The 25,082-nt window shown below is 39.9% G+C and overlaps 1 protein-coding gene across 2 annotated transcripts in view; it reads right to left on the bottom strand.

Moving 5' to 3' along the window:
* Positions 1-2,922: 2,922 nt before the first annotated feature.
* Khdrbs2 (KH RNA binding domain containing, signal transduction associated 2) overlaps positions 2,923-25,082 on the bottom strand; it is a 506,623-nt gene continuing 484,463 nt past the window's right edge. For both annotated transcript variants that reach the window (XR_015628455.1, XR_015628456.1), the window contains 3 exons: positions 21,217-21,307; positions 3,786-3,970; positions 2,923-3,350 (listed from right to left, as the gene is read on the bottom strand). The gene's annotated coding sequence lies outside the window, so the exon portion shown is untranslated. The remainder of the gene's footprint in view (positions 3,351-3,785; positions 3,971-21,216; positions 21,308-25,082) is intronic.

Below are 25,082 nucleotides of genomic sequence, written 5' to 3'. Positions count from 1 at the left end.
CTCTAGACTGAAGATACGGAGCTCTCCGTAAAGTGTTCAGCGGCTAGCGTGGCTCCCTCCTGTCAGAAGCACGCGTCACTTAAGTACAGACGAGCAGACACTCTGATCTGCAGCTGTTAGCTAACATTCCCCTCGTGGTTGTTGTTGTTGTTGTTGTTATTATTATCAATTTTTGCAAAGCTTCTTAATCCTATGGACCATCTTGGATCGTGTAAAGTGAGGTAGTGTAGGCAAACCAGTCTCAAGTAAATCATCCTTATATTCAACAGCATCATTGCTGTATCTGTAGCCACAGCCCTACCTTGAGGAAGCATTAATGTGTATCTAATCAAATGTTACTAATACTGTAGGGATTTTTATCCATAGCGGAAGAAAATTATTGCAATTTTACAGTATTTTAATTGAAAAATATTTTTAATTTAATTTTTTTACTTATACACTTTACACATCACTCCCCCTCTCCTGATCACCCCCTCCCCTTTATCCTTCATCCATCCCCCCTTCCCTGCTCCTCTGAACAGGTCCCCTCCACTCAGTAAACCCTGGTACTTCAAGTCTTTGTGAGGCTAGGTGCTTTCTCTCCCAATGAGGCCAGCCAGTGCGGCCCAGCTAGAACATACCCCATCTACAGGCAACAGCTTAAGGGATAGCCCCCTTCTGGTTGGTTGTGACCCACAAGCTGCACATCAGCTACATATGTGTGGGGATGCCTAGGCCCAGCCTGTGTATGTTCTTTTGTTTGTGGTTTAGACCCTGAAGTCCTCAAGGGCCCAAGTTAGTTGACTCTGTTTGTCTTCCTGTGAACTTTCTATGCCTTTTGGGGCTGCCATTCTTCCTCTTGTTCTTCCATAAGAGTCCCCAAGCTACATCCACTGTTTGGCTGTGGGTGTCAGCATCTGTCTGAGTCAGCTGCTGGGTAGAGACCTTCAGAGGACAAAATGTTTCTGTCTAAAAGCATACAAAATATCATTAATACTGTAAAGGATTAGTGCTTGTCTATAGGATTAGGCCGGTTAGCTATTTTCTCTGTTCCATCCCCTATGCCTGTATTTCTCGTAGACAGGATACATTTTGGGTTGAAAGCCTAGTGGGTGGGTTGGTGTCTCTAGCTCTCCACTGGGTTCCTGCTCGGCTACAGGAGGTAGCCTTTTCAGATTCCATATCCCCAGTGTAGTGAATCACAGCTAAGGTCACTCCCCCTTGATACTTGGTTGCCTCCCTTATCCCAGTCTCTGTCACATCCTGGAGATGCCCCCCCCCCCTCCTGAGCCCTGTCGGCTGCAGATTTCCATTCATTTTCACGACCATCTTGGCATCATTCCTGTCCTTTCCAACACCTGATTCTGAAGCCCCGATTACTGTAGATTCTTAAATATGGATTTTGATAACAAACATTTAGATTTTTATAACACATTCCTATCTTCTCTCACTCAACCCTTTTCCAATTATTAGCCATCTTATATCTAACTTCCAGGAAGAATTATTTCCTGATTTTATCACTGTATGGAATCCTCCTGTTTATGAAACAAGTTTATTATGTTGCAATCAAAAATACTTGTGCCTGAAATGGCATTTTTCCCCCACCAAGTTCCTATGTTTTCCGTCCTCCTATCTAGAGGCTCTCTGCTTACCTCACTATTATCTTCATATTTTAACAAGTCTACTTAAATATTTATGTGACAAAATATAGTCATAACCTCAAAATGCAAGTTTCAAGAATTTTTAAAATCAGCAACTATTAGCTCATGAGTAAACACAACAAAATCTCATGACTTAGTGGCTTGGGCAGAATGGAAGGTGTGTAAGGGGAGGGACAGGTGCTTGTACCTATGTGTGATTTTATTTTCCTGTATTAACAACATGCTATCGACACAGGAAAGCTTTTCTATTCACACAGAATGTAACTGCTCAAAGAAACGGAATAGTTGAGGGCAAATTAGCTTAACTGTATGGTTTACTTGTTAAAGCAGGGATTCCTAAGGTCTTACCGTCTTGGTAGTAAAGCACTTTAATGGTATTGGGTCATGTCTTGCCTCAATAATTCACATTGAAAATGAGTAAATGGCAATCTTTAACTGTTGCTCTGAAAGCACTGGAGAGGTGCAGCGTGGCGAGAACCTCAGCGTGTACTAATACACATTCCAGAAATCTTCATCAGGGACTGGGGGATGGCTTGGTTGGCAAAGTGGAAGCATGAAGACCCGAGTTCAGATCCCCAACACCCACATGAAGAGCCAGACATCCTTGTGGTGTGCACTTAGAACCGCATGCTGCCGAGGTGGAAGAAGGAGTCCTTGAGGCTTGCTGGTCACCAGCCTAGCTTAACTGGTGCTCTCTGGGTGAGCGATGGAGGCGAGGATGTCTCAAAAGATGGAGGTGGAAAGTGACCGAGAAAGATAACTAACACCCACACATGTGCACATGCACACGTGGGCGCACACACACAGACATACAGACACATAGGCACATAAACCCACAAACACATACACAAGAAACCTTCACTGAGCCGGTAAACTCAACAATTCATCTGTCCAAGGGTTTTTAAATTTATTAATTTTCTCCAACGAGACTATTCAAATGTCCAGATGTATACTTTCTGTGTCACAGTCGAGTTTCTGTTTGGAATTACACCATTTTGGCCTCTATTTTCTGCAACATCAGCTGCAACTTTCCAAACAGCGTCGCCAGTGTTTGAGCAAATCTGTTGATCAGCTCTACCGCAGCGTCAACTCCATGACACAATCTTGACAATTACAAGCTAAGACACTGACATAGGGTTTAGAGTTAAATACTTGTTTTTTTCCTCCCTTCTCCCACCGAGACACTTGTCTTCAAGTCCTCCAATACCTTCTAGGCTATACCCTTCATTGTATCACACACTTCAGTCTCTTATTACCCTCTCCCAGAAATACCACACTGACATTTCCAAAATCATGTTTTATTAATTCCATTTGTACATTCAAATAACATTTCTACAGGATGAGAAACAAAAAAAAAACCTTTTATTTAAAGATCTCAACAATTTGATAGCTTTTTATAGTGCCAAGGCTTGCATTATTCCTTATACATTTTTATTAACTGTATCCCAAACATCAAGTGCTACATGGCCCCTGAACACAATGTGTATTTTAACTATTTCCCTTACGAATTTGGGTTTTACCATTCTCTACTCCAAAAAACGCTTTATTTCAAGTTAGTTGTATCAGCTGCTGAATGCTATGAATTTCCCATGATTTCCTTGGCACCACGTTGTCTTCGTTAGCGATTTACATTTAGAAATTTTCTCCTAATCCAGTAGTTTAAGCTGCAGGAAATTTTGTCCTTGGTTCTCATGGGACTTTTGGAAGTCTCTGCAGACAAGAGATAGTTTTGGTTGTCACAGTTGAAGAGGTGATATCTCCTCAGTCCTAGTAAGTTATTTTATCCTAAATGGTAATAGTTTTGCCAATGAGAAACCCCAGCCTAAACTGGATGATACTTTTACTTGGTGGCGGGATACATAATGTGTATTTGCATATCTATGTGCATGTGCTTATTACTGTGGTGAGTGTGTGGGTTGTGAATGCACAAAGCAACAGTTTGTGTTGTACATGTAGTGTGTATACTATATGTGCATAATCATCTATTCCTGAATGTATAGCACTGGAATACTATATGACTTTATTATTACCAAAGCCTAGCAAAACCCTGACATATAGGTAGTCTAAAATATTTTAAAATTTAAAATGATATAGACTATCTTATTCATAATTTCAAAAAGAATAAGCACACATGCAATTGCTTACCAATAAAGCTGTGGCCACAGTCAACGTACAATTTCTTTGATGAATTTGACAACTCAGTCACCATTTGAATATTTCAGTGACCTGATTGACAGACATCTGCGATTCGCACTCATTATTCAGTATGGCGACCTGCACGTGGTGATTATGACACGGGCGAAGGAAGGGTGGGTGAGTCATCGCTGTTCCTTAGGAGTAGAAAATAGCGCAATGGTCTAGTTACAAGACATAACACAACATTATCCAACAAATAAATGTAGAAAAACATAGAGAAGGAAGAGTGCTAATAATCACAAAGTAACCTGGCCAAAGTACATTATATACGTGATACCCAAGAAGAATGTGCAGACCTTGCTAGCATCCGGATTTGAACACGTTATAGAGGGTCACATTTGATGTAACTGGAGAAATAATACACAAATGTGTAAGACACTAACAATGTAAAAAAAGAAAAGCTAAAGACCTATGATATAAAGAAAGGATGCATACTTTGTCAAACGTGGCCCTTACCAAAGCTAAACACATGATTATTTTTAAATGACAGGCTGATTGTTTGTTTATAAATATTCCAATAAGAATATGTGAGGAAGTAAAGCAGTCGTTAACTTTTGGTAAAATGATGATCATTACTGGTATGGTGAGGGTGGCATGTTGTGCCTGTACAATAGCCAACATGGGTCTAAAGAGTTCATTAGTTCATGTTGTGTGTACTTTGGTGAGTTAGTGTCTGTTGGTGTTTTTACTTCCATTTTCTTTCTCGCTTGGGGGTTCTTATAGGCAGCCTCCGGTTTAGACTTCCTGAGTCGAGCATCCACCATGCAACTCTACAATCAAAATCTTTCACTGCTTATGACTGCCTACTGAGTAAAACCCACTTTAGCGCCACAGAACTCAGATTCCCATAATATCCAAGTCTTCATTTTGAGACTTCCTTTTAGACAGTAAGTCAACTGAACGCAGCCACGTTTCCCTGAAATACTCCACACTTCAGGGCCTCTCTTCTTTGTTTTATGATGTTCCTCACTTTTCTACATAAGAGGCCCTCCCACTCTGCCTTCCATCCCCCTAAGCACAAAATGTTTTCTGGCCTGTCAGCATGTGCCTCTGTCACTATAAGGTGCTAGCAAACCCTGTGGGTACTCTCTCCTTGGATATGCTTGTATCTTATGTTATAACCCAGTGTAACTTTCGCCACTGTGGTTAAGCACAGCCTCTCTGAACATGACTTAGCTCTAATCTCTGGCACAGATTTGTGGGTAGAATATATTTAAATAATACTGGTTAGCAGGGGGATAGAAGAGCGCTAATAGAAACAAGCAAAGACAGTTTGAAATCAAAATTTTTTTCTCATAAATATGAAAACTGTGGTTTTAAATTTTAGTAGTGAGATGAATGTTATTTCAGGAAAGCACCAGTCATTAGAACAGATGCATTTATTTCACATTTATTTAAATGTTTAATCCATTTAATACTGGAATTGTATCAACGGAGAAACTGAGACTTGATCCTATTTGGTATTTTCCATGTACATAGTTCATCTGAGTTCAGATCCACGTCCCGCCTTAACTTCCTTTATTTTTTAACTGTGTAAAATATGCCTGAGTTCTGAAGATATAACCAATGAGTTATTCAGAAGATTTAACAGAATGTAAACAGATGGCCCTGCCCTTCCTCTCCTTGCTTCAGTAACTATCTTCTCTTTAATTGCTTTTGTGTAATGTCTTACAGGGTATTTTTCTTTTCTAGCCCCGAATTAAGAGATGGAACATCCACGTTTTTATTTGCCATGATTTCCCGTTGTCGTTCCTTGTATTGAAATTGCTGACTGAATGCATGGTAGTATTCTCCTCTGAAGCGATCGATAGTGGGTTTAATCTGGAAATTAGAAATTGCGAGCACTGCCCTAACAGTTATGTGCCCATGGGCCTGTGAGCCGACATGTTGCAGCACACCCCTCTTCTGCAATTGCTCTCAAAACCGATTCCAAATTTCATAAGAAAATTAATGTCACTACGTGATACTTTGAGATACCACTTGCTTTAATTTGCTTTTATTTTGTTTTTTTTCCCCACAAAACCAAAATAAAATAAAATAAAAAACAAGCAAACAAAAAAACCCAACCAAACAAAAAAGCCTCAAAATCTCCCTGGAATGGTGAGATAATCGTAAAAACACATAAAGTGTGGCTCCGCTAAAGCAACACCAAGTTGTGCTTAAAAAACAAAACAAACATCAAAAAAACAAACCAAAACTGTTTGGGAAATGCATATTTCCCCAAGGCGACCATTTAAAGGAACTGCTTTGAATATGTAAGTCATTTTATAAATGTGTGCATGTAACTGCATACATTCCCTGATGTCTCTGTTCATACACATGTGTATGCATTTGTTGGTATGCATCTATATTACCATAGTTTATATACTGGTTATCAGAAATCTGCTGAGTAGTAGACATGCCAAAAAAAATGGAAAACAAGATGTTCCCTTAGGATGAGTGACAAAAATGTCTGTGGGAAGGTCCATGGGGCCTGGGCATAGACAGTGGATACTTTAATATTCCAGGTTAAGTCATTTCAAAGTAGTTTCTGGACTGCTGGACCCGTAACATGCTACTCTGTAAGGACAGTGAGACTTATGGAACATAAGAGTCTGTTAGAGACTCAGAAACACTTGTCAAGACAAAAATATTCATCAAATTGCCAGCACATAATGTAGTAGGTAGCCCTTGCTTTCCTTTTTTTTTAAAAAAAATGTATTCTTTATTTTATATATGTTTGTCTTTCATGTATGTCTGTGTGCAAAATATGTGCAGTGCCTTCAGAGGCCAGAAGAGGGCCTCGTATCTCCTGGAACTGGAGTTAAGATAGTTGTTCTCTACCACATGGGTGCTGGGAAGAGAAAAAGAATGGGGAAATCTTAGAGGCAATGTGTGTGTACTTGTGTGTGTGTGGGGGGCAGATGGGGAGGAGAGAGCACCCTTATAGAAGAAGGGGAAGGGGATGGCATAGGTGGCATAAGGGACTTATCTCCAGGAAACCGGGAAAGGGAATAACATTTGAAATATAAATTTAAAAAAAATACCCAATAAAAGAAAAGAAATAGTAAAAAAAATGTAGCTAACAAGAGGCCTCCAGTTTAGATCCACAGTGATTCGCCACCAGAGGACTTATATTTAATAAAGTATACAATATTAGGATGCTAGTTGCTGAACCCAGTGATTCTAAACTCAGTTTGTGTAGTGTTTTCCTTCATGTAGTTTCCCAACCGAGTTCCAGAGAAAGGTTTGTTTTGTGTGCACTCGCATGTGGTCAAGTTTTGAGAAGGTACCATGAGGTGCTGAGAAGAAGGTATGTCCTTTTGTTTTAGAGGAAACACATAAATGCCTTAAAGGAAAACAGGAGAACAAAAATCAAACAGGTGAAGGAATTGAATAAAACTGTCCAGGATCATTAAAGAATCATTAAAGAAAACTCAAAGGGAGACAGCCCTGGAGATGGAAAACCTAGAAAAGAAAACAGGAGTCACAGATGCAAGCAACAGAATACAAGAGATAGAAGAGAGAATCTCAGGGGCAGAAGATACCATAGAAAATATCAACACAACCATCAAAGATAATGTAAAACATTTTCCTAACCCAAAACATCCAGGAAATCCAGGACACAATCAAACCTAAGGATAAGAGGTATAGAAGAGAGAGAAGATTCCAACTTAAAGGGCCAGTGAATACCTTCAACAAAATCATAGAAGAAAACTTCCCTGACCTAAAGAAAGAAATGAACATACAAGAAGCCTGCAGAACACCAAACACATTAGACCAGAAAAGAAATTCCTCTCATCACATAATAATTGAAACACCAAATCACAGAAAAAAGAAAGAATATTGAAAGCAGTAAGGGAAAAAGGTCAAGTAACATATAAAGGCAGATCTATCAGAATTATACCTGACTTCTCAACATAGACAATGAAAGCCAGAAGATCCTGGACAGATGTCAAGATGACAGATCTTAAGAGAACAAAATGCCAGCCCAGGCTAGTATACCCAGCAAAACTCGCAATTACCATAGATAAACCAAGGTATTCTAAGACAAAACCAAATTTAAAAAATATCTTCCCACAAATCCAGCACTACAGAGGATAATAGAAAGAAAAGTCCAACACAACGAGGGAAACTACACCCAAGAAAAAGCAAGAAGTTAATCATTTCACAATAAACCCAAAAGAAGAGAAACACAGACATAATTCCACCTCTAACAACAAAATAACAGGAACCAACAATCATTGGTCCCTATCACCTCTCAATATCAACAGACTCAATTCCCCAATAAAAAGACATAGGCTAACAGACTGGATACATAAACAGGATCCAGCATTTTGATGCATACAGGAAACACACCTCAGTGATGAAAACAGACATTGCCTCAAAGTAAGAGGCTGGAAAAAAATTTTCCAGGCAAATAATCCCAAGAAACAAGCTGGAGTCGCCATTCTGATATCCAACAAAATAGACTTTCAACCAAAAGTTATCAAAATAGATGGGGAAGAACACTACGTACTCGTCAAAGGAAAAACCCACCAAGATGAAGTCTCAATTCTGAACATCTATATCCCAAATGCAAGGGGCACTACATTTGTAAAAGAAACATTACTGAAGCTCAAAACACACACTGAACCTCACACAATAATAGTGGGAGATTTCAACACCCCACTCTCACCAATGGACGGATCATGAAAACAGAAAACAAACAGAGACACAGTGAAACTAAAAGAAGCTATGAACCAAATGGATTTAACAGATATCTACAGAACATTTCACCCTAAAACAAAAGAATATGTCAAACTTTGTAAATGTAAATTGTATAATTGCACATGAAATATGAAATCTAAAACAAATTTTAACAGAAATTAATTAAATTTGTTTAAAATTAATCCATTTTAATGTACAATTTAATTGTCAGTATCTATTTGGATTTCTAGATCTATATCTGTAACTAATATTTGATTTTTCTAGGCCATTATTCCACCATCCTGAAACAAATAGGAAGATTTTTAGCTTTTCTCCCTGCTATCAATATTTGTCTTATGTTCCTTCCAAAATATATTTTGTTTCATGTAATTTATGGGAGTTCTTTTGTAAGAAAATAGTTTATTATTGTCTCCAGTTAAAAAAAGTTGGCATCCCCATAATTGGATTTTCTTTCATTTACAACTCTTTTTTCATATTAAACAAACTTTGTGATAAGAAAAAAAGGAAAAGAATCCTCTGAGAAAACAACAAATCTTAACTTCTGAGCTCTCTCTGCAGCCTCTGCTTTTCTAAGTAACCAGTAGTGCCTGACATCCCTCTCTCTGAGAAGATCAATGATTGCTCGGATGAGAATCCATTTGGTTCATAACTTCTTTTAGTTTCACTGTGTCTCTGTTTAGTTTCTGTTTCCATGATCCGTCCATTGGTGAGAGTGGGGAGTTGAAATGGACACATGTGTTTTGCGTTTTAATTAGTTTCCCGTGCTTTTATTCAGCCTCTCTCTTACGAACTGTATAACCGTGGCACATTTTAAAATCACGCTGAGTGTTGGTCTCCTTATGTACAAGATCGAGATAACCTAATGCCTAAGAAGAGTTATTTTAAACATCAGTAATGGAGAAAGATGCGTGGCTTATCGCCAGTCTGGTCTTAGATAATTCCAGCAGCTCAGTGGGAAACATTAATATTTTCATAGTTATAATCTTTCCTACAGTAGTTACAAAATTGTTCCATGAATGGAAACCTGATGGCGTAAACCTGCATTCTCAGCCCTGAGATTGCAAAGTATTTTAAAATACTTGGTAATAATAAAATAACAGATGGTGTCCCGAGTCCTTGCTTCCCAGATACAGAGAAGTAGGAGACCGGCCTTGGAGGAGAAGAGGAAGGAAGAAGAGTGTGTGGAAACTGTGGGAAAACACTTCAGCGCATATTACTGATTGCCCTTCCTTTTATTTATTGAACCTGGGCATCTGTATGTAATCCAGGTTGGCCTTAGTCCCATAGTCCTCTTGGTATCAGCCTCTACAGTGATAGGGATAAATCTTTGTGTCACCATGCAAGACTAATTTGTCTATTGTAAATACCACTGTGCGTTTTTTAACTTGTAAAGTGATGGGGATACATTTTAAACCTGCCTTTTGTATGTGTGTTGCAAAGTCCCTGATGTCTCATGGCTCCCACAGCCTCAGCTTCATCTGCCAGAGAGCATCTCAACGCCGGAGCAATGAGGGAAGTTTATTTCACTTTTAATTCTTCTATGGCAACTCTGAGACTATTTGTGTCATTAGAAGAGAACTTCTGGAATATGAATACATTCAGTGGATTAAATATGCATTTATTACCTTAACTTTGAGGCTTCTATAGATAACGCGAGATCACGGAGGAATAATTAAGAAGATCTTTTATAGGTAGCAAATCATTGTGAAAGCATGTAATGATAGTGGAAATAATGATTTGCTAGGAGGGGGAATTTTGATATTTAGGCTCAAAATTTATCTGGGGAGGATGAAGAGAAAGGCCAATACACACAGGGAGAGAAGTCAAAGAACTACTGGTGACTGAAGAGTCCATAATGAAACATTACTTTTGCTTATATAAAATTTAACGTGTGTGTGTGTATGTGTGTGTGTGTGTATACATGCATTTTTGATTGTGCATGTGTTAAATGTTACACCACTTAGGGTTATAATAACCACCTTCCCACAGACACAAGAACAATAGAAAATTTAACACAAATTCCAGTGCCCAGTATAGGAAACCTCTCTTCTAATTCTTGGCCATTGGAATCTAAAAAATTGTCTAAATAATGTAGGCTATTCCATGCCCTTGGTTGTCTCCCTGTAAGAAACTCAAGGCTTGAAGGAATCAAGCTAGAACTGACTGGGAACCTCCCAGAGACTAGTTCTCCTCGTATCTGAAGGTGCCCTACAAGGTTGCAAAGGGAGAAAGTCAGTCACCATCCTACCCAGCTGTAAAGCCTGTGAACCACAACACTGCATGCTTCTTGTGGCTTCTGACTTGACTTTTAGAAATCAGGAGGCTGAGGCAAGCAGGCCTCTGTGAGGGAGATCAAGGACATCCTGGCAAGACATCTGCTAGTTTGCAATGATAGTGTCTATGTCATGGTGACAACCAGTAGCTGTTTAATTGGATATAAGGCTTGCTTGGTGGGAGGTAATTCATGGCTGGTGCTATCAACCTAGGCAACGCCCATGGCTGGTGACATCACAGGCTTAGAGAAAAATTTCCTATTGCCGCTTCCTAAGTCAATATCACTCTCAACTGCATTCTAGATATTCATCCATATGCCCACATAAAAGAGTAGCTGTCACTCCTCATCCACGTAACTTCTTTTTGACAGAGACCCTTAGAGAAATCCACAAGGGATCATAGTGAAGTCAACAACTGACCTTGAGGTCCCCTTCCTCAATTGGTACATCTCTAATGGAAACCTTACACCTAAGTCTCAGTGAGCTTGGCAGAAGAGGGTGCGGTAGGAGTCAGAGGACCGGTGGACATTCCAACACAGCTGAGGGGAATCTCACAAGTCTCACTTCTAGATGAAGAAATACAGGCTACTCCCGACTGCTGAGAAATAGTCAGTTTTCTCCTCCTGGGATGGGCCCCTTTCTAGGTCATTCATTCCCAAATAGTCAGCCCTAAACACATCTATGAACAACACTAAGTAAACTCACTGGAATCTATTTTTATAAACACTATACACACACACACACACACACACACACCATATAACTGAAGAAGTTGTGAATTTGAGAGGAAATTAGGGGGCAGTTGGATGAACTGGAGGGGTTCAAAGGGTAGTATAAAATAATGTAAATACAGGAATCATTTAGGAATTTTCAAAAAAATTGTTTTCTATTTTAAAAGAACCAATTACAGCCAGTGTTTTCACAAACAGGTATCAATAAGCCAAGAGATATGATGTGTATGTAAGTTAATACATAATTATCTACAACTGAGGCACTTAGAACCTGTCTGCCATGGAGATGAATTTGTTCCAGTTATGAGCTGTGGCATGATGGATTAGAAAAATCAATTCTAAAATGCACTTCGTGAAATTTTAAAATTTAGTACGCAGCTGTTTCTCGCAGTGGCCAAAACTTGCTGATGGTTTCCTTTTGTACTGAAATGTTTTCATTAAATATGAAACATGTTTTGCGTCCAAACTTCTGCCACAACTAAGGAAATAGGCACCTCGCTCCCATGCGTCTAGAGACCTTGTATACAATTTTGTACTACTCGGTTAGCCATAACGATCCAGTGTGGACCGCATTTAGTTGTTACTGGTGATGGTGTTGTTAGAGATAGGGTCTCTGTGTAGCTCTGGCTGACCTGAAACTCACTCTGCAGAGCAGCCTGGCCTTGAACTCAGCCTCTTCCTCCCAAGTGCTGGGATTAAAGACCTGGGACACTCTGCCTGTTTTCATTCCTTATTTTTGCTATTAAGTATTTATGTCATCTGAGAGGCGGAATCCTCAACTGAGAAAATGTCTCCATATGATTCAACTGCAGGCAAGCCTATAGGGCATTTTCTCAGTTAGTGATTGATGGGGCGTTGGGGTCCTGCCCACTGTGGCGGTGCCATCTCTGGGCTGGTCCTGGGTTCTATAAAAAGCAGGCTGAGTGAACCCTGAGGAGCAAGTAAGCAAGCAGCACCCCTCCTCGACCTCTGCATCAGCTTCTGCCTCCAGACTCTTTCCCTGGCTGAGTTCCTGCCCCCGCCCCCAGCTTTTGAGGATAAACTGTTAAATGGATAGAATTGTGAATGAAATTATATCATTCTTCCCTAAGATGCTTTTGGTCATAGTCTGTCATCACCGCAATAGTAGCCTCAGACAAATGTCATGTTGTGTATTAAGAAGAAGTGTCTTAGTAGGAAATATGAGAAGAAGTAATCTGACGCATAGCATTCTGGGACTAGCTTTGCTCCCTTGATTGAAAAGCCGGATGGCGACAGCACGGATATCAGAGAAGGGATAGTAATTAAGAACAGAAATATCTTAGAAGTGACTCAGACTTAGATCTTAGACCTCGGGTGCCATTACTTCCTTATCACGATGTAAAAAAAAATTTCTTTTAAAGAAGGAAAGTGAAGCTAATATAACATTATAGCGTGAACTTTAAACCATTGGTGTTGTGCCAGTGTGAGTTTTTGTATAACTAGCTGTTTTTGTAATTAACTGAAGTATTTACGTGTGACTCCATTATTTCACTAGATGTTTCTGTGGTACAATATATGTATATCTGAAGTTCTAATTGTCTTTGTTTTAGGTAAGAGTGAGATCTAGTCTGACACCAAAAATAATTGTCGCCATGAAGGCTAAAGTTGTCCCCAGTTACCTGTAGTCTATCAACACACCACCATTACATATTTTTCTGTTTCATTTTGCTCTGGCTGTATTATTCATTCATTCATTCATTAAAATTATTTCTGCCATAAAAATAGTAGCGATTTGCAGTTGAGATCTATAATTAGACACAGGCTTCATAGAAACTGACTCTGTCTTTCCATTGCTGATCCATTTGTGCTCTATGTTTGCTGTTATATCAGGCATCTAGTGCAGTGTGGGGTCCAAAAAAGACTAACTGAATGTGTGTTAAATGGACCGCACACTCCTAAGGAGCAAAGCGGCAAAGAACACAGGCGAATGTGAGGGCCTCTCTTGTTTTAAGGACCAACAGTGCTGTGTACAAGGATAGGCATGCAGAACGTAATTGATTGTGTCTTTTTGGACGAAGGAAAGAGGTTCGAATGAGGAAGCTTGCTAACCGCCAAGTTGAGTCAGTGGAGACTCCTTAGACATGCAATGAATATGGAACAGATGGTGATTAATTGTTCTCCAAATTCTTTAGGCTACAGGGGATGGTGGAAGAGTAGTCTTTGTTAAATACTTGACAGATATATGAAGTCACATTTTCTATTGGGTTGGGAACTGAAGAGAACTAACCAATAACCCTGGCTTTCTGCTGTGTCCTTTTATGTTTCTCCCACACCTTTGGCGATGCTGCCTTTCAATTCTTGCTATTCCTGATGTGCGCTTATCATCCCCCATCCACACCTTACTTAGTCTTGTTGAAACTTTATTCATCATATATTAGCAGCAATCCAATCTTAATTTTGAGATGGCAATGAAAGTGATTATAAAAAAAAAATGACTGATGAGCAATTACCAAACATGCAAGACCTTATTTGGAAAGCTTTGTGTATTCTGTTACTTAATTTCAGGATGAAGTCCTGTGAATTAGATTCTTTTATGAGCTCTGCTTAGAAAAGAAGAGGGGTAGTTAAGAAAAACAGGGGTTCATAATCTACCACTTAAGAAATGAGGCCAGAACTGGAGACCAAGATGGTCTGCTTCCCGGCGTGCTCTGCGGTCTGCTTCCCTGCATGATCTGCGGCCTGCTCTTGTAGTTATAGTGCAGTCTTCCAGTGTTCTAAAAGGTTTGATTTATAATAAGTGAGCAAACACTCATCTGTGCTCTGTGTTTTTGAAGATATCCCTGTTGAGAAGAAGCAAGCTGCTGCAGCAGAATGTGGAAAAGTGCCCACTTAGGTTTTCACCTCTCTGGTTGGACCGCGGGGTTTCACTGACAGGTGTTTTACTGAACCGTCTGTGGCTTCTTTACGAGCTGCCACAGAGTGAACGGCAGAGCTCCTTCCCCACCTTTTCCTTTTTCATGTCAAGGTGAAAACAAACCAAGAAGAATAGGAGCTTTTCCCGGGAGGAGGCAGATCATAAACCCGGGAAGTTTTACAACAGACGAAAGCAATTTTTTTTAATGCTTCCAGTTTTCTTCTTTCTATACCTTTTGCTCAAGACCAATTGAGAAGCAATATAATTAATGATTAGAAAAAGCTGTTGGCTTCCACGGATTCATCCAGTCAATGAATATTTATGGATACCTACTTTGTGGTAGGTTTGGCATTTACTGGTGACAGAAACTTAGTTACAGAAAAACTGTGGAGGGAAACAAATTGGACATAAAACTCACTTTTATACAAATTCACATATGGATGTATTTTTAAATGTTAATTATGGTTAATTATGTGTATGCATATTTTATGTATACTATTTACATATGTTAAAATTGAACATTTTTATATGCTTATTATATACAGATGTAATACATATATAAAGAGAAAGAATAGGTTCTATGATACAAACATACTTATCAGTGATGAAAGTTCTAGAAAGACACTGGTGAGTCCTTAAGAGAGCAATTTAAGGAGACCCCTTATTTCACCATCATTACTATTTTTGTTCTTGATTGTCTTGAGACGTAGTATTTCTGTGGTGCCCAGGCCGTCCTGGAACTTGCTATGCATACCTGGCTACCCTCAAACTCAGTCACATAGACCTGCCCACCTCTGTATGGTTATGGGGTTAAAGTTAAGGCACAAGTGGCAAAGTCCCTGCAGGTCCTGCTGTACCAGACCTAGCTCACAGACTATCTGCAGAAGAAACCACCCCACGTGAACTCTGTGTAGCAGACCAAATATCCACTTAAAATGGATCTATCTACAGTGTGAGTACACAGTGTGTTTATTTGACAAAGAACTAAGAACAATGGGACAGCTAGCAGGAAAATCTAGAAGCCCTTCAGTTCACAAGCCTATGGTGTGGAGAGAAAAGGAATGAAATCCAGACTCCTGTCTGGGACGCTCTGAGTCTAATTGCAAAGAGTAAAGAGCTGCTGGAGAAATGGTACCGGAGGCAATGGACCCCTGTGAGCGGAGACAGCCATTGTGACTGAATAAGCACAGCATAGACGGTCTCCTCCTCTGGAAGGAAAGGAGTTAGAGACTTGACACTTATTTAATTGATGGTGGAGGCATCAAGGACATAATTAGATGGACGTGGAAATGAAGTCCTTTTTTTAATTAATTAATTAATTAATTAATTAATTAAAATTTTTTTGGAAATGAAGTCTTAAATTTAGTCAACAGCCTCGAAGAGAGGATGCAGCTTGTGGCGGAAGAGAAAACGACCTAGAACAGATTTGAGAATTTTTTTGTCTAAATTTGTTAAAGAACTTTCATTTTTTTCCTGTGTCGCTGTTGTTTAACGAAGATAGAAGTATCTTTATGAGCAGAGAACAAGCACTGGGTGCTAGAACAATAGCCTGTTTGTCCGTAAAATATGTCTTACGATTATGAACCTCAAACAACACACTGCTTTCTTGCCAAGAGCTCCTACTAATTCCGACCTAGGATGTGAGGCCCCAGAGCTTTCAGCACTGTTTCTGTAGTTCATTAAACTGTTTCAAATAACTCCCAAGTGTGCGGGTGCTTCTGGGCAGTAGATGTGGGAAGTCAAGGCAGACCTTTTATTTTGGGCCCTAAAAGCTGACAGGAAAGGGGATCATTCCATTGAAAATAATGTACCCCAGAGACACAAGCACGGGCCTGCAAGCAACATGGCTTAGGGAGTAGGGGGGTTCATACAACCTAACAAGAGAGACTGGGAGGGAAGAGCCCTTTGAGAAAGAAAAGAGGAGCAATAGAATGGTGTGTGTCAAAGGAATGTGGGAAACCGCACCCAAGGCTGTGTTTAGAAACTCCATCAGTCTATGCTCAACACCCCAAGAAGACTTAGCAATCCCCGGGGTGCAGACCAATAGTTTGACTTTTGGTTTAAGATAGGTGAATAACAAAAAAAAAAAAAGATAGGTGAATAACTACAAATCAACCCTTTTGGAAATAGACATGTTTTGTGACCTGCATTTCTGTCATTGTAAAGAAGCACAAGGAACAGAATATTAGAATAGAAACTAACATATTGTACATTTTCACTCTGCTGTTTGCCTATAGGGAAGTCTAGGAGCCTCGTTATCCTCTGTGATTTACTAGGGGAAGCACCAACTCTAGATAGGAGAAATCAGCTCCTGTGACATATATGAGCAACAACGCTCTGTGTAAAACAGGGAGAGGCTAGGCTAGCAACCCAAGGTAATAGTTACGTGTTCTGACATTAAAGTTAGCAGCAACTAAGGCAGTATTTTCTGCCCCCTCCTCTGAGACAGCACTGCCAGAGCTCAGGGGGGCACAACCACTGAACAAAGAATTGCTAAAGGGGGAACATTGTGTGCAGGAGATCATGACCCGGAAGTGTCTCCAAGGTTGGAGTAGTCATGACAGGAGAGAGACGCTGCAGCCAACAGTCTATCTTTTCAAGGAATTCAGTAAGAGCAAGTGGCCCATGTCCAACCTGGAATCTACCAGAGACGAATTAGGCTATGAAGATTCACTTGGAATCTTTGAATGGGACCATAATTCAGGTACTGAGAAAAATAGGGCAGTGATAATCACCAAGAGAGAAGCTGTGAAATGGAAAAATAAAATAGGATACACCAGAAATTAGTACCTGGAATAAGCAAACCAGAACAAAACTAGACTAGGGGAGAACAGGAAAGGGCTACCGTAGCACGGGTGCTGTGTGGTGGGAAACCAGAGTCCAGGTGAGCTTAAGAGGGAACAGGCAAGAGGCGAAGCTGCTTAAAGAATGGGAAGGAGACAGAAGGCAGCTCAGAGAAATGTTCCGTCTTTTGTCTGTTCATCTCCAGTCTCCAGAGACTCCACTTGCATAAGCCAGCAGTACTAGATGGGACTGTTCTGTGGGAATGGAGAACCAGGGAATAGCTTCCTCCTTATTGAGCCAGAGGAAAGGCGAGGACTGGATTCAAGGGCAAACAGACCCAGAAACTGCAAATCCCAGAGAAGAGAGTTGTGCTGTAGATATCTCAGGGAGGAAGCCCGCATTCTCTTAGAAGGTCTGCATATAACATAAGTTCATACAAGACAAATCTCCCCTCCCTTTGCTTTGCTTGTCTAGGTCAGGAGAGAATGGTGACGTGTGCATATACCATGAAACCACAAATGTGCAACCAAACTGGTTTCAATTTGTCTGGAAATTCTCACCAGGAAAGACAAAGTTGACTTTTCCTTCTCCTCGCAAAGAAATTGCTCCCCCCCCCCAAAATTAGCCTGTGTGCAAGAATTTCTGTTTATGCTACTACCATATTTGATTCATTAGAAACCCTTTGAATTTGTCAACAAATGTTTGCCTAAATTACCATGCTATATGGCCCCAAGATGGGGGCGGGTCCTCTTTGAATCTTTAGACTGACCTGAAGTATTTTGATAAATTCTATTACCTAGAAGGAGCCAGTAGGAAGTTTGGGCACCATCTGTGTTTGTTTGTGTAGCAAGAGTAACTGCCTGGAGAAAACTCTGATGCTCATGTAAAAGATGCAATATAAGCAGAATCCAAGATGATGCCTTTAGGATAATTACTGTACCTTTCATTGACATGGCGTTCCATGGATTTCAAACTGTTTTGATGTGCTTTCATTGCGGATTTCTACAAAACTCGTGAAAACGGGGAATTGGTTTCTAGATTTAAAAAAAAAGGCCCATCCTGGAAACCTACACTGATACTGGGCACTCTTTGGGGGACTACAAAGGCACACAGTCTAATCTGCTGCCTGTTTGCCAGAACACGCTTGAGAAGCACTTTGTTTGTGCCAGGGACACTCTAAAAGGGCAAGCTTATTAAATAGATTTTAATAAGTCATAATAATTACTTATTAAATAGATTTTTTTCTTCAGGAGAAGAATCATAGAAGTAGTTGTTGTTTTAGTCTCATTTCAAGGAAGGAGAGACTGAGGCAGAGGTCTTCTACTCACCTTTCGCTGACAGTGAAAGATTTATACCAGGGGGCAATCTAGCAGAATACAATTTCTCCCAAGGAGTGCTTTCTTTATCTGTTTAGTCAGCCAGCGACATCCCAATTACAGAGACACATGCTTGCCTACCTGTCTTACACATCCCAGGCCAACTTACCCAGGGATAAGACGAACCACAGTTTGCTCTGCCCTTTCTGCTTAAATCTATTAGGTATCAAGAAAATGTCCCACAGGCATGGCTGCAGGTCAACCTGAGCGAGGTAATTCCTTAATTGAGATTCCCAGGTGTGTCAGGTTGACAGCTAACAAGAGCCATCAGACCAAGGATGGGATGGGCCATGCTTGGAATATCCTTAATACAGAAACTCGTTGTGCTCTCCGCTGTTTTGTGTGACCCGATGCGAGTGACCTATTTTAGTTATGATCTTGGGTAATCACTACTCATAAGGAGTTCTATGTACGTGTTTTCCTCCCAATGTTTCCCTCTGATGATGATATTTCCACTCCAGGATGAGGCTGGGAAGGAGGGACGGCGATATAGTGCGAGCGATTTATGAGGCCAGGAGAGAGCAAATCTTTGAGCCGGGGTATTTGGCAGGCAACTTAAACAACAATATTCTGTTGAGCTATTTGAAGGTGCGAAGTTTCATTCAATCCTGAATTCCACATGTTTTGAGAACTTGCTGAATATTACTTTAGGGTGGGTGGCTACCTTTTAAAGACTTTCTATTTTAGATCCCGGTCAAATGGATCCAAACCAAGGGAGAGAACCAGCTAGGACCTCAAATGGTCTTAAGCTGAGGTCCCCAGTGGCTTAGCGCTGGGTCAATAGGTTCTGCCTAGACTCCTTCTTTCGGGTCCTATTTGCTCATTTCCTAATTCCAAAGGACTAGGAATTGTCTCACCCGGAGTTTATTTTCCAAGCCTTACAAAGTGATTGACATGCTGTATGAATGCTAAATGAAAGCTTTTTGTCATCAGCTCCTCCTGGCATTTCCCCGTCTGTTTCTCCCCATCTGTGTCCTGCTTTCTTTTAGTGCCTGCCTCTTATCGCCTTCTCCCTGCTTCACAAAGGTCGCCCTGAGATTCCACCAGGAGAATATGAACACCTGACCATTCTCCACCACAGAGAGCAACACTAAGGATGTGTGATTTAACTTGGACCAGTGTGTGGAGTGAGATGAAGACTCTTGGTTATCTTTTTGGCTATGACTTTAAACGATCAACAACCCAATGGAAACAGTGAGTAGCCAATCAGCTCTTACCAAAAAAAAAAAAGTAGTGAGTGGCAGATAGAGCTTGAGAAAACTTGGAAAAACTATGGTCCAATTGGTGGACAGGGTTGGTGGTTTTGCTGCTTCATGTGGAGGGACTGATCTCAGAAAAGGATTTACTAGCTATGCGGGTTCAAATGGGAGGTTCTCCACAGCCTTGAGTGTTGGCTCTCTTAGCTTCCAGTTAGCAGCACTGTTTTGGGATTTTGAAGAAATGTGGCCTTGCGGGGGAAAGTTGGACTTTGAAAATGTAAAGACTCTCGCTATTTCTAGTATGCTAGCTCTGCTTCTTGCTTGATTCAAGATGTGAGCCCAGGGGCTCCCATGGCTGCCATGACTCTGACTGCTGTGTCCACAACACTATCATGGACTCTAATATTCCACTGGAAGCAGAAGTCCAGACAAACTCTTTCTTCTACAAGATGCCACAGTCATGGTGTTTTGTCACAGCAATAGAAAAGTCACCAATATAACCATCTGTTCCCAGAAGAGAACACCCTGCAACTAAACGTTTATAGCTTCTCTGCCTTTTCCGTATTTTCTTTCAGAAAATAAAAAGCCTAAAAGCTTGCACCATAAGCTTATGGTAAGTGTGAAAGCCTTCGGTTCTAGAACAGCAGCAGCAATGCAAAAGCAAACAACAACAACAGCAAAGTAAGTAGAAGAAACTGCCACAGCTAACGTACTCAGTCTTCACAAGGAGAGCACTGGAATTGGCCTCATAGACAAGGGGGAATGAACAAATCAGGTGTCGGAACTGTCCCATTCATTTAATGTCTAAGTAGCATACGAAATCTAGATGGGGTTCACCATGTAAAGAACCCAAAAGTCAAAATGCAAACCAAAGCACAGAAACCCCGCCGTTGTTAGTTTGCAGTCTATGTTACTAGCTACGCATAAATTTATTAGAGATATTAATATGAACATATAATCATATATTAAGTTCCAATCTGGTTGATGCTTTTTCATAAATGTGTTATAAAACATTATTTGAGCATTGTTAGATATTTGTTGTTACGCTTTGCCTAGATTGACTTACTAGCTTGGCTCTAATCTCATCTGAGACTTAGACTAGAAATCTTAGCCTAGTATAAGTTTTTTATTTTAAAAACATTAAAGATTTATTTTTATTATTTGAAAGTGTGTGTGCATGTGTGTGTGTGTGTGTGTGTGTGTGTGTGTGTGTGTGTGTGTGTGTGTGTGTGTGGGTGTGTGTGTGTGTGTGCGTGTAGGCTAAAGGAATTCGGTACCCCCAGGAGCTGGAGTTATAGGTGGTTTTGGGAAATCTGGCATGGGTGACGAGAACTGAAGTTAGGTTTTCTGCAAGCACAACATGGACCTTTAAATCACTGAACCATCTCTCAAGCCTTAAAGTCAAGATAGTAATTTTAGTTAAGGAAGAAAGACAAAGTTTCTTTTCACCTACTTTTTCTCCATATCTGACAATCCATCCAACCTCATCTCTTTTATGATGCCATGTTTTTTCAGCCCCAGGCCAAATTAACTTCTTCTTTAGTCTGTAATGACAGCACACAGTCCATATTTGTACACACATTTTGTATCACCAAGTGAACTGTAATCATATTTTATGCATGGGCCTGATCGCATTTACTCGCCTCTCTACAGCACAGAGAACTTAGAGAATACTTACATGAATTTCTACTTTTTTGTTAGAAATGACTAGACACTTAAGTACAGTAGCATTTCTGTACTATTTTATATGTTTTATTGTGACATGGCTTACACAGTGGTATAATGATGTTAATTATATATAAATAGTATTTGTGTTTGTTTATGATATTTTATCAGAAATAAGCTTAGGCAATCTTTAGAGATTTCAGAGAGGAATACCCTGTATAGCATAGCAGAGTTGACCTTTCATTGGTTCAAATACACTTCTTATTTGAGCAGTGATAAAGAGATTAAAGAAAATAAGCACTCTGTATAAAGAACATGCCCTTATCAAGTATTCAGTAGAAGATTATGACTATATATATGGGATGTTGGGGAGTTCTTCTTCCAATAAGAATTTTCCTCTTATTCAGTTTGTGTGTCCAGTAGCCTGAAAATCAGTGACTCCCCGATGCCCAGGCATAGAAGTGTTTGAGGTGGAGAGTCTATGGAAACAACATCAATGTATTCCCTCATTCTTTGTTTTTTAACTCGTGAACCTATTTAGGATTGTTAGTTGAAGCAATGCATTTGTATTCATGAGAGGCATATATTTTGTCTTGCAGAACAGTTTTACAAAGTTGTGGCCTAACACAGGGACAATCAAAAATACAGTGCCTGGCATAAACCAAGCATTCTGCAACTCTTTTTCATTGATATAGAGACATCAGTATCTTCAACTACTACCCAGCGGAGATCGGGCTTTTGCTGTATCTTTTTTTTCTTTTTTTTTTAATCTTTATTAACTTGAGTATTTCTTATTTACATTTCCTTTTTTTTAATCTTCATTAACTTGAGTATTTCTTATTTACATTTTGATTGTTATTCCCCTTCCCGGTTTCCTGGCCAACATCCCCCCCCTTCTCCACTGGTGTTCCCCTCCCCATCCTTCCCCCATTACCTCCTTCCCCCCAACAATCACATTCACTGGGGGTTCAGTCTTGGCAGGAGCAAGGGCTTCTTCCACTGGTGCTCTTACTAGGATATTCATTGCTTCCTATGAGGTCAGAGTCCAGGGTCAGTCCATGTATAGTCTTTAGGTAGTGGCTTAGTCCCTGGAAGCTCTGGGTGGTTGGCATTGTTGTTCATATGGGGTCTCAAGCCCCTTCAAGCTCTTTCAGTCCTTTCTCTGATTCCTTCAACGGGGGTCCCATTCTCAGTTCAGTGGTTTAATGATGGCTTTTGCTGTATCTTAAAGGGCACTTGGCCTTATAAAAAAGTTATAAGAGCTTGCGATAATCAAGGTAGAACTATTGATAACATTTGAATTATGTTAAGCAAAATAATTAATTATATGAACTTGTAATTAGTAAAACAAATAACATCTTCTGTCCTACGTTGAGGTCTAGGCTTGCTCACTGGGGGAGCACACCATGCTGATTTAGGCTCTCTAATTCTGTTTCCTTAACTGTTATGTGGAAATAATAAAACACTTGACTCATTACTGCTTCTCCTTTTTTTATTGCTGTTCATAGAAACCAAGGCTCTGTGCAAAAGATCTAACACTGAGCCTTATGTCCCAGCCAATGGCTTATTGGGTTATTGTAAAGAATTCATTATTTATTAAAGGCGTTTTAAAGTCTCTAACAATTGACCAGCATCTAATGAATGAGTAATAAATACTGAAAGCCTTTTATTATTGTTGGTAGGTAAGTCTAACCTATTTTATCATGCATACTACAACCTTGAAAAGGAAATGGGGGTATTGGCCAGAATTACGACAAATCAACAACTGTAAACTAGGACCCTTGGGGACTCTATTTACAATGGATCCATGAGAATGGATACATGGATTCTACTTCTCATTTTGGTTTAGAGAAAATTAGCATTTCAGGAGGGAACTCATTGCCCTATTCTATCGCTTTCTGTTTACTCTGCTCAACTTTGTATCATCCCACAGATATTTACTGAATGCCCCTTGCTGACTCTTTGTTACAAAATTGAACTTCCCTCTAACATTAAAAGGCCAAATTTGTAAAAATGACCACAATACCCCTTTAAGCAGAGGTCCAACAAATGTCTATAAGGTATGATAGATACCATTTCTCTTCACTGGAACTACTGTCTCCTGTTCCACTCATTGTCAAAAAGCAGTTCAAACATTTATCATGTGATTTCAACAAAATTCATCTCATTGACTTATTTTGGTTCCTTCCTTCCTTCTTCCCTCCCTCCCTCTCTCTCTCTCTCTCTCTCTCTCTCTCTCTCTCTCTCTCTTTCTTTCTCTCTCTTTTTTTCCTCTAATACCCAAGAATTCACAACTTCAAATTCAGGTGATGATATAAGGCATGGAAACCACAGGCAAATGAGAAACAATATATTACTGTTACGTTGCTATGATGCTCAATAAAACCAAGAGTTTTATTACTTGTTTGACAAAAATCTAATATACCATTCAGCTTTCATTTGAAGCAAAGAGCTCTGCCACTTTAAACATTTCTGCTTAGGCTCACAATGAATCCTTTCTATACCCATCTTAAAAACAGAACTCATAAATGAGATGACAAATGGATGATGAAGGGTTCACCTCACTCCTAGCAATACTGACCCTCAAAAGATACCAGTGTGAGATTTATGATAGCCTTGGCCTTTCTATGATGTATCATCACATATTTTTATGTGAACAGAGTGACTTTGAACAGTCATACAATCTCCCAGATAGGCACCTCTTAGGCATCCAATATAGGATCTCAATTCATCCCATGGCGAGTTTAACCACAACTAGTGGTTGCCAGAAAGACTCAAAATAAATTACTGTTCTCACCTTTCATATTTAAATGCTTTTATAGTCTGTGTTGTAGAAGAACAGTTAAACTAACAGCATCCTAGCTATGACTGGTCTCTTCTGAGGGAGTCTTTTCTGACGCTAAGTGAAGATAATGATAACCATTCATCACTGGCATTAGCATATGGCACGACACAGCGATATTTATAAGCAGCTAAGACAACATGGGAAGCAGATGAGTCCTGCTGATTTGAGCAGGCTTCTGATTTCAGTTGACTGTCAGTGTAGTAAAACTGGTCTAACATTAGTAGCATTAGTAACATTAGTAGGTCATGGGCATCAAGAAGCCTAATTGTCTTTCTTCACAGTACACTGTGAAGTATTGTTCATGCACTGCCAAGTGTTGTTCATATGTTGCCTTCACATCCTCAGTTCCGCAGGAGAAAACTCTTAGAAACCTTTTGAGAATTATTAAACTTAACGAAACTTCAACAATTCTGGAAAACTCCCAGGATTCTTATAGTACCTCACACTATCATCTAGAACCTTCCTAAAGCTGAGGCCCTTTAATACAGTCCCTCATGTTGTGGTGAACTCCAACCATAAAATTATTCTTCATGTTACCTCATAGCTTTAATTTTGCTGCTGTTATGAATTGTAGTATAAGTCAATGATATGCAGGATATCTCATATTCAACTCCTGGGAAGGGTCATCTAAACCCCCAAAGGGGTCATGTCTCACAAGTTGAGAACCACTGATCTAGGTAACAAAGAATATGGGTCAATATTCAAAGTTCTTACTTTGTATAGGAATAAAAGATGAACATGAAAAAATGAGTCATTCAAGTTGAGCTTTACTGCACTCACACTGAAGATAAAAATGGGATTTGAACACA

Source organism: Rattus norvegicus, chromosome 9 (assembly GCF_021556685.1).
Source record: "Rattus norvegicus strain SHRSP/BbbUtx chromosome 9, alternate assembly SHRSP_T2T, whole genome shotgun sequence".
Taxonomy (NCBI): Eukaryota; Metazoa; Chordata; class Mammalia; order Rodentia; family Muridae; genus Rattus; species Rattus norvegicus.
Note: the sequence above shows the minus strand (reverse complement) of the source record. Positions and strands in the feature narration are given on the sequence as shown.